The sequence below is a fragment of the Belonocnema kinseyi genome, chromosome 8 (assembly GCF_010883055.1).
Source record: "Belonocnema kinseyi isolate 2016_QV_RU_SX_M_011 chromosome 8, B_treatae_v1, whole genome shotgun sequence".
NCBI classification, from domain to species: domain Eukaryota; kingdom Metazoa; phylum Arthropoda; class Insecta; order Hymenoptera; family Cynipidae; genus Belonocnema; species Belonocnema kinseyi.
This window is the reverse complement of record NC_046664.1, coordinates 64811342-64822951: the sequence shown is the minus strand read 5'-3', so window position 1 is coordinate 64822951 and position 11610 is coordinate 64811342.

Below are 11610 nucleotides of genomic sequence, written 5' to 3'. Positions count from 1 at the left end.
CACAACCGCTCTTTGACAACTATCGCTCAGAAACACACTCAGAAAAATGTTTGTTTGGATCAAACAAATTTTTTGCTTCAATTAAAAAAAGGTTTATTTAAACAAAAAAAGCAGTACCACAAAGTGCCGCTAGGCGTGCAAAAAGCGCTACAGGCGGTTCCTAAGAGGCTAACCTAGAATCTAAATTAATTCATCATGTGATTTATTTGATAGCATTGGTATTTTTCAGTGCTGTATTATTCTAAAGGTTCAGATTTACTATAAAATCATAAATTAATTACAAAATGGACGCAATATATCTAGTTTCGGAACTACTTGAAGTTTAGGGTTTTTACCTTGGATATAATTAAAGATCTCGGATGTGAGTAAGTCTTTTTCAATACTAACCTTCTTTCTTTATAAAGATGATTGATATTTATGATGAAGATATTTATGATTAACAACAAACATATTATCGATATACATTATTTTTATAAAGAATGCTCAAATTTGAGGTTAAGTGTAAAAAAAAGATTTACTTCACTTGGACAAAATCTTTGATTAATTTAAAAAATATATATTCAATGTAAACAAGAACTTTACTCATTTTAAACAAGAAATTTATTTTAACAAAGAAAATATTTATTTGAACAAAACAAACAAGGACAAACAAAAAATGTATTTGAATTAACTAAACATTTGTTTGACTCCATATTAAAGAAATAATTTGTTTTATTAAAACAAACATTTTTCTGAGTGCAACTATACCCCATTTCCAGTATGGTTTTTTAACCCAAAGTGCAGAAAAAAGGGGCATTCAAGGTCTTCTAGGATATAGCGTTCATTGTTAAATAGTCTACTTCTGAAAAAAATGATAGGACCGAGTAGGAACATATCATTAACCCTTTTATAGTAAGCCTTTCATTTCATTAAGTGAAAAGCGAAAACAGCCATATCAGACAGTCAGAAAAGAGACTTGAGGAATTTAAAAATTCGTATACACAAAAGTAAATTATAATAAGTATATTTTTGCAGTAAGAAATCGACTAGGTTTTATTAAAGCCTTTGCTGTCATTTTTTGGTTTTAATTAATTTTTTATTTAAACAAATTTGGAGACAAATTTCTATTTCCCATCAATTATTCTTCAAAGCATACTGTAAAGGAAAGGTTCATGTGATATAGATCAATTGGATAATGTACTTAGTCTAGATGTGTACAATGATTTTTGTTATTTACCTGATATGGAAAAAGAAAAAACGCTGAAGGTTGAAAGTTACATGATGTTTGTTAGCTTTTTCCTCATTTTTTAAAGACTTTTAAAAACTTAAATCAGTCTGAAATTATTGTTTGAATTTAATAAGTAATACAAACATTTAAAAAGTATCAACCAATACATTTGATTATCGTTTAACAAGTTAAAAATATTATCTAACACTAACGATAATCTCGTTGGTGCTGCCTGATAATGTTTTCATCTTGTTAAATAATAATCACATGTTATATTTTTCTACATTTAAGACATTCCTGTTACTTATTAAATTAATAAAATTATTTGAAACTGGATTATAACAAAAATGATTGTTTACTGAAAAACACGGCGAAGACGCTGTTCGTCGAAAAATAACGTTAATGTAGAAATAAAGAAGATTTTTGTTCATGAATAGTACACTGGAACCTAGATTGAATTATGGTTTGGGGTATGGCCTGCAATTTGTCCTTGAAGCTATATAAAGGTCCTCGAACTGTAAATAGTCAGGGTCGTGTGGACCGTTTCCGATGCGCAACACTTTCGCCTTCTTTTAACACGAACTGCGGGCCATCATTTCTAGGAGTTAGTAAATCCGAGGTAACTAATTTCAGGTTTAAGTGTATAGTATAATCTACATTATTCTATATTATTAGTACACAGTACTCTGTAAAAATGGAAAGGGAGCGGACAGTCACAATTACAGATATAATGAAGTATAATTTTATATAAAAATATCATAGACATAATACTGTAGACTTTTTATTAAATATATTAAATTGCATAATATTATTCTGAAATTCAAATAACTATCATTTTCATGATAATAGTTTACTACTATACTTATAATATAGAAGCTAAAATACTAATAATTTACAAAAATCTTGTTTTCTATATTAGAGTGACATTTTTTTTTTAAAAGTTAATGATTCTTTCAAACAAGTTGATGAGTCAAAACTTCTATTTGTGACATCCACGTGGATAAAAGCAGTTTTTTTAAAGCAGGAGTTTGCAGCTCAATTTATTGTCACTATGAATAGTGACATAAATAGCGTGCATATAAAAATGTTCTAAGAACATCAGCTGGTGTCCAAAAAAAATAAATTATTTTCCCTTGTGCAAATTGTGTAAATTATATTTCTCTTTGAATTTTTCAAACCTGAGCAATTTTTCTACATTTTTCACAATTGAACTCGTTTTACTAATTACGCTATTACAAATATACATCTAAATTTTGTAATGATCGAGATATTCGGCAGTTTGCAGTTGGAAAAGGGTTCTAGGGAAAAGGGATCAGACTCGAGAGTGGGGGAACATCGTTTCCAAGAAAAGTTCTCCCCTATGGTCTTATCCGCGGCAAGGTAAATAGCGTCGACTGTATATATATATATATATAATGTGTGTGTGTGTGTGTGTGTGTAATTTTTTGGTTCTGTTTCTAAAGGAGATCCGCACAGTGGAAATAATTGCCTTTTTTGGTTCAAAATAACATACAACCCACAAATATTCACCGTTTTTGCTAAAAAAATTGAAAAAAAGCTAAAAAGATTTCTAAGAGAGTTATCGAACCTAATTTTTGAAGTAGGTTTTCAATTTTTTTATAAATAAACAAATGACGAAAGAAATGGCCATTTTTTCTATTTCACATTCCCGGTGCTCGTACATAACAGAAAAATGGTTGAAATCGATTTAGTTGCATAGAGTAAGATTAGTTAAGGATATTACAATATTAGACAATTTACCAAAAAAATGTTTATTAAATGATTATTAAATGATTTATTTAAATCAATGCATTAATCAGGTATTTGTCTACCGAAAAACACGCTTTTTTCTATGTCAAATTTTTTAATTAGGAAGTTCATGATAACTTCAGCAAAATTCATAATTTTTCTATCAATCTTATGATTTTTTTAAACAAATGCATTAATCAGGCATTTGTCGACAGAAAAATTAATTTTTTTCTATTTCAACATTTTAAATTAAGAACATCATGAAAACTTCAGAAAAATTTAGATTTTCATAATAAATTCTGCAACATCTATGATGAGTTGATAAGTTTTATGATTTTTAAAAACAAATTTAATAAACAAATGCATTATTCGGGCATCCGTGGAGGAACAATTCGTTTTTCTCGATGTCAATCTTTTTAATATAAAAACGAATTTTTCTGTAGACAAATGCCTGATTAATGCATTTGTTGATTAAATTTGTTTGAAGAAACCATAAAATATATCAACTTATTATGAATGTTGCTGAAATTCTAATAAAGTTCCCAACAGAAAAGACTGGCATTGAAAAACGCGAATTTTTCTGCCGACCTTGTCTGTTAAATTTGTTTTTGAAAAATCATACGATTAATGAACAAATTATGAACATTTTTTCAACAAATAATTTGTTTATAAAAAATTTTGAGTTTCAATATGTGATATTGTAACATCTTTAGCTAATTCTACTCTATAAATCTTAGGCGATTTCAACAATTTTCCTGTTATTGACGAACACTGGGAACGTCAGATTTTCCTTTGACGCTTTTTAAAATTATTTTTGTTCAAATCGCTCAATATTTGTGGGCTGTACGTTATTTTGAACCAAAAATGTCATTTTTTTCCCACTGTGGGCCAGAAATTTGAAAATGAGATCATATGACCTCCCATCTAACGCACTGCTGCTGAAGGTTGGTTGAACTTCTCAGCAAAAAACACTAAAGAGCTATGACTATTAGTTGAAACTAATCGCCCCCCCCCCCCGATCCCCGACACCAAACTCTCATTATTCGAAGTTTCGTGGGCAACTGAGGTAGGGATTTAATTTAGAAGTGAAAAAAGGTAAAGCGTAAAAAGGTAAAGGTGTAAACCGTATGTGCTACGTTTAAATCGTTAAAATAAAATTGTAAATGAGAAAATTCAGTTTTTTAAAAACCAGCAGAAGTTGCAATATAATGTTCAATAACATATTTTTGTGTAAAGAACGCGCATTTTTTTAAAAAGAGACAATGAAAATACGTCTGTTTTAATATTAATGCATGTTATAAATGGTTATAATATATATTTATGGAAATGATACACAAGTTGAGATACAAATTCGAGTGCGAAGCACAAGATACGTGATGAGAATATACAAAGATGTAACTTGGAGCGCGAGATAAATATATTATCAAGCGCGAAGCGAGCCTCGTTTTCAGTGCGCCTTGAGAATGTGCCCGCGAAGCGGGAGGCTTGTTTGCTAGTCGAATTAGAAGTTCCAGATTATTCTGCTACCCGATTGATAGATTCACGATTTTTTCCTCTTTGAGATTGAAGTACTAGATTTTTTTTTGTTATTTTAATTCTAAGTTCTAAATTATTCTCGAAAATAAGCCCTCTCTTATATAGCCCTTCCGAGAATTGACGCCGCGGCTCAGGTTGGTGTAACAGGAGCTGTGCGGCGTGCATGGGGTCAGCGGTTGTAAATCAAGCGAGCACACAGCGTGAACAGACAAAAGCGGATCGGGCTATAATCAGTCAGTTCCCACCCATCGTCAGCTCTAAAATCGGCGCTATAGAAGAGTTTCTAGAATATTTTCCTACGCGAATAATAGATATTATTTGATTTGCTCCTCAAAAATAAAGCATCGGATTGTTTACTGCTCGAAATTACAGTACTGGACTTTTTTGTTACTCGAATTTGAATGTATATAGATTCTTCTGCTACCCGAACAATACATTTACGATTTTTGCTCCTCAGAAATAAAATGTCGGATTTTTTTGCTGCTTGATTTCCAAGTTCTAAATTATTGTGCTAGCCGCTTAATAGATCCCAGGTTTTGTGCTCCTCGAAATGGAGGTAATGGATTTTATTCCTACTCAAATATGAATTAATAGATTATTCTGACACACGAATAAAAGATTACCAATTTTTTGGCTCCTGAAAATTGAAGTACTGGATTTTTTTTTGGTACTCGAATTGAAAGTTTCGGCTTATTTTGCTTTACGAATAATACATTCTTGGTTTTTTTTTCTTTTTGAAATAAAAAGCACTGGATTTTCCTGCTAGAAATTATTCGTCTAGTAGAAAAATATGGAACTATAAATTCGAGTTGCATAAAAATTCAGTAGAATCAAGGAGCAAAAATCGGGAATCTATAATATTTGTGTATAGGAATAATCAACAGCTTCGAATTCAAGTAGCAAAAAATAGAGAATTTCAATTTTGAGCAGCATAAAATCAGGAATCTAATATTCGAATAGCAAAGAGATCAGATACTTAATATTCAAAGAGAAAAAGTCAGCAAACAGAAAAGGTCGTAATCATCTTATATTGTTTGAAGATGTTTTCATACTTTCAGAAAATTTTCAATTGCGAAAGGTTGATATGTTTCAACCAGGAGTAGTTTTTTGTGACATGTACATAACATTGGCCATCGTGCAGAAAAAATAGCAAAAGTCTCCCCTAACAGTGTTTTCTAAATATTATTATTTTTTATACGTTTTTTACAACTAATGTAAGTTCCCCTACATATATTTACGTGGAAAGTTAGTTTTTGGAGAAATTATAAAGGGGGTAAATTTTTAAGTGTCAAGTAATTAATTTGTAGTTCTGAATCTTCTTTGCACTGTTTAGAATTGTTTTCACACTTTTAAAAAATTTATTATATTATTATGAGGGGAGGTATTTATGATTTAAGGGTAGTTTTCGGAAAACGTATTACATGTTATTGAAAAGCAAAAAGAGCAAAAAATATCCGCGAACAGTAATTTCTGAATATTATTATTTTTAAAGCGTTTTAGAAAAGTATTTGCAAGTTCTTCTAATACATTTACGTGGACGGGTAGCTTTCGGGAGATGTTATGAAAGGGGTAAATTTATGAATGTTTTTTAATTAACTTATAGTTCGGAATCATCTTTACGTTGTTTAGCGTTGTTTTTCCACTTTTGGAACATCTTTTATCACGAGGGGTAGGTATGTGTGACTTTGGGGTAGTTTCTTGGGACACGCATTATGTCATCGGAGAGAGAAAAAAGCAAAAAATCTACCTTAATCGCTTATCTGATTATACTAAAATTTGCAAAAAAAAAAAAATACAGCGCATTCCATTTTTCACTTTACCCTGGAGGCGGCACCGAGTAGAGGGTCGTATCTTCGGAGGCAATATAACTAAAAGAAAAGTTTTCAGCATAGTGATTAAAAAAATTCTCTAATATTTTGCGTATTGATGATAAAAAAAGCAATACTACGGAATGGTAAATTTTATTTTTAGTGATCTAAAAAATGAAATTTCCTGATTTTTCTGCATGTTGAAACCTTATACTTCACCTGTCTTCGGGATCACTTCGAACTAAACGAAGAAATTAAAGCTTGGTGATCTAAAAAAATGACAATTCCTCATTTTATTAATTTTTTAGAGACTGATAAAAAAGCAATACTAATATTTTTTTACAGTCCACATACACATATCGAGATCTTTAATTTGAGCTATCCCCGAAAAAAACTGACTATAGTCTTAGTGGCTTAGTAGACCCATATGAATTCACTGAACAAAAGGTCAGTTTCTCAACAGGTTGTCAATATACAGGGGCCCGAAGTTTTCACTTTTCAGATGCTTTTTCACTATGACGTTTGTGTAACAATAAAATAACATAAAAGTAACATAAAAATTTCGTATGTATTAAGATTTTTTTTCTTGAAAATCAAAATTAAAATTGATTTTATTAAAAAACCTAACTTAACAAAAATTTTCTTGAACGATGACAAAGACGAAAACGAAGCAAGGAGAGTTGAAGAAATCCGCGATAGTCAGTTTTCTCATAAAACTAATATCTTCTCATTATGATGAGAATGTAAAAACGTCAAGAAATTGCATTTTTTATCGCAACATCTACATGCGAGGACCTTTAATTTGTGCAAAATATTGCCAGAACATCTCTGGAAGTACCGATTACCTCAATTTACTTTCTAAATTCAAAATTTAAAACTTCAATGTGTTCAATAAATTTTGTATTAATATGTCAGGAAAGCGAATCGAAAATAAAAAATCGAAATTGGGCAGCATTACGTTTTCTTCCAATATACCGTGTACCTTACAACTGGGCAGATTATAAATGTTCATTTTTTCGTATTTCTTATTAGGGAGTGCCTGCTGTCTACACGTACTAAAAAATCCGGCTATTTATACCAAAATTTCGGTAAAAGTAGCCGCGGCTTTATCATAAAGATACATTTGTAATTAAAGTTGCGGTCTTGTATGCCGCCTGAAACTCATAACGTCAACTAATTAAATCAAAGATATGAAAGTCCTTGAATCGAGGTTACATTTGGCAGCTTCAACAACAAAATTTACTCTATTAAAACATATTTTAGTTTTTGTGGTTTGATTTTTGAGTAGTATATTGAATTTTTACGGAAGCTTTTGTACATCCCTGAATAGTATTTTTTTATAAAATCACATTTAACACCTTGTTTTTCGAAATCAGTCCAAATCATTTTAATAATTTCTAAAATTATACTTTTTAATTACTTTACTTAGCCTGGGCTACACACATATTTTTCGATTTTGACAGAAGTAAGCAAGCCATTAGAGATCAGTTTCTGAGTGTACAATGATCTATTTTCAGAGTTCTGTTTATCTGCGGTTTATTGAATACAACACACATACAATGTTTGAATAATCTTTTGGTGCTTGAGACAATATTGTTTTTTTTAGAATGTTGATAGAAGTGAATAATTTCTTATTTGTCTTTTTCGAATTTAAAGACAATTTTAAACCAAGGATCTTCTAAAACTGTAAAATTTATGTTTCAATTGTAAATAATAAATTATAACTTAGTTTGAGAAATTCAAAATTATAAATATCATATACTTCAGATTTAACAATAAAACGATTCAAAATTGGAAATTTTAGAAATTATACAAGTTTTAACTTAAATATTGAAGCAAAATTGAGCTGGTTAGAAATTTTCAAAAATTTCAAAATGTTTGTGAACAAAATTGAAGAATTACAATTTGAAAGTAAATGAAATAGAAAAATCACAACTGTCCATGCTTTTCAAATACAAAGAATTAAATTATAAATTGTGTACACTTATTTTGAATTTTTTAATTAAAAAGCTTTGCATGCGAAATTTACAATTTAAATTTTGAAAAGTCTAGGGGATTTTAAATTTAAATATTCAAAATTAAGAGAATGCATATAGTAGCTTACATACATATTTCAAATTCACATACATTTCAATGAAGCTTTTAATATTTGATCTGTTGTGCTAATTCAAATAGAAAATGAAGAAATACCAATTCAGGATTCCAAATTGAATATTTTTTTATTTGAAAACTGAAACGTCAAAATTTCAGCATTTAAAATGATCAAGTTTTGGAGAATTAACAATTGTCATTTTAAATAGCTTTGAATGTAAAAATGGAACCTATAATTTAAATTTAAAAAATGTATACAGTTTTTAATTCAACTTTACAATTTTTAAGTTTGCAATTTGAATTTCTATATTTTTTCAAAACTTCAAATTGTAAGCGCCAAGAATTATTAGTTTATTTAATCCTCGTTTAAAATTGTAAAAAATTTCTATAGCTCAAACCAACTATTATTTATTTAACTATTATTTATTTAAACCAACTTTTTTATTAAAGCAATAAAATGTAAATAAGCAAAAAAATTAATTCAATTATTATGAAATTTGTACAAGTATAATGTAGGGCATTATTCAAAATCCAGAGTCAGTGTTAATTTGTTTAAAAATTTGGAAAAATCTTTCAGTTTAAGAATCCTTGCAGCTTCTCATAATCAAGACTCTCTGAAAACGTTTAATAACATATAAAAAAAGTAGTAAGCAAGATTATAGAATTTTGTTTAACTTTGATCATTAAAATATGAAATGTTATTCGGTTTGCGCCTGAAGGACGGCAGTTTTGATACCGCTGTGTATCAAAGCATCTTACTTCAGGCTGAATAATTCGGCATCTTCTTAAAATCACAATAATTGCATTAGTAAAGAAAAGTTTACTGAAAGAGTTCATCTCCATTTTTTCCTTTCACAAAATTCAGTGATTTGAACATCAAATATCATACGATATATTTATAACTTTCCGTAAATATAAAAACAGCGGATTAGAAACATTAAAAGAAGAGCCTCAAACATTTCGTATTGTTTCTTTAACTTCTAAGGAAAGAATAAGTTTTTAAAACTGCACTTGAGAGTCTAAGACTTTAGGATAGGTCGGAAATTTAGAAAATTTTCGTATAACGTTTATTACAAGGTTTCACACGCAATCATCGAAATAATGAAGAGACCGCTAATTATTTCATGTTTCTCGAAATATATTTCACAATTTCAAGGATTGTCTTGTACCTTGTAATAAACATTATATGAAAAATTTTAGAAATTAGTGCTCTATTCTAAAGTCTTGGACAGTGAAATAAAGTTTCGATAACTTATTTTGTTCATGTAAGGGTCTTTGGTATGCTTTTACGTATCAGAATCTAAATTTAAAACACTCTATCATGAATAAATTCATGGATCGAAAATTCACGAATGTAGCCCTCAAACATTAATGGCACATTTTGTAATTATTTTATTATTATGTTAAATTTTGATTATAATTCATGGTTGAATATAATTATGTTCTTGAAAGAAATTATCTGGATTAATACAACATTTAATGAGGACTGAAGCTCATGGATATTTTTAGATTTACTGATATTAAGGGGGAGATACCTTTAGAATTTCCAAAAAATCGATTTTGTTTCTTTCATATTTTGAATGTATAATATGTTAAAAATATACTGTGAAAAGGAAAATATTAAATATTTATGGAGATATTCTCAAAAATGTCAGAGTCTGCATACCGTCACTAATCAGGTAGTCGGAGCGCTTGGGCCGGAGCAATGTTTCTTTCACAATAGGTTTGTATATTTTTTTGTCCCATAAATTCTGGGAAGGCTGATTACTACGTTACTACACTACTACGTTACTACATTTATTACGTTTATTACGTGGACCCGGAATCGCTGATTGATCGGCAAGTCACTGAAACTAATAGTTATACCGTAACGAATCTTTAAACGTGATTATCTTGAAATTGTCTTTTCAAAAACTGCTCGCGCTGTAACTTAAAAAGTTATTGACCGATTAGACTGAAATTTGCAGGGGTTTCTCTTTATGGTACTATCGGAAGGATATACCTAAAAGTTTAAATGTATCGGGTTATTAAATTCTTTTTTTGGGTAAAAACTGTTGAAAAAATGATCGGAAATTTGGACCTTCGATTAAACAGCTGATATAGATTTTAATTTTCAACTTTTTTATTAATTTATAGGTTTATCCTTCCCTTTAACACATACATAATTGAACAAAAAAACCTTTTTTATATCAGATAAATTGAAAAATTTTGACAGCTGCAGCAGTTTTCGATGCCTCGGAGCAGACGCTTGATGAAATATTCTGCAGGGTCACCATTTTGTAAAAAAAATCACATGTTTTTTACACTTTAACAATGTAAGAAAAAGATGTTAAAATTAATAAATGATCTAGTTATTTTATCAACTTAAAAAAAATTAATTAAAATTGATTGATTTTACCCTTTCTACAGGTATTTCCCCCCTTATTGTATTCCCATAACTGTTGGCTATTATTATCCTCATTTGTCATACGCTTTTAATGATTCAATGATGCCGCTGTAATCGTACCGAAGGTTTTAAGGTCGTAGCTCTTATCGGCTGACTCACTTTGTATACCTGAGTTTATTTTTCATCTTTACAATTTCTATTCCTATGATAGAATCAGTAGAATTACACAGGCCCACAAAAAAAACAAAAGTGTCTGTGCAATTGACCAGACCTATATATTCTTATGTAATTTTCGACGCTGAATCCGAATTTGCAATAAAAAAGTAGGGTCCAGCTACTTTTTTATGGGGTTTTGCTCGAAAAACCTCATTTTTCACGGTTTTTTCATGGTTTATTTTTAAATAAAAAAAAATAAAGAAAATTTTTATTTTTGTGACTTCATAATCGAATTCTACGGGAAAAAATACATCGAAAACCATGTTTTGATTTTCTTTTTACAAAAATTTCAACCTACCATACGGCGATGAAAAGGCAGAAAATCGCGAAAAGTTAAAATTTGCTTCAAATTTGATTAAAATGACATTAAAATCAAGTTTTATGATTTTAAACCGATTTATAAACATTGAAAATACTTTAATGGGGGGTTTTGAGGTCGCTGATCACGAATTTTAAGTCATTTTTTTCAAAAAACAACTCCTAGTCGGCGTAAGTGGACAATAAACGTGATAAACTGATATTTTTTTCAAAAAATCGATGTTTTGGATACTGCTCTGGAGGTTTTCCACTACATGAATCACAAAACTAGAACTTTTTTCGACCCTTGATCATAAAGT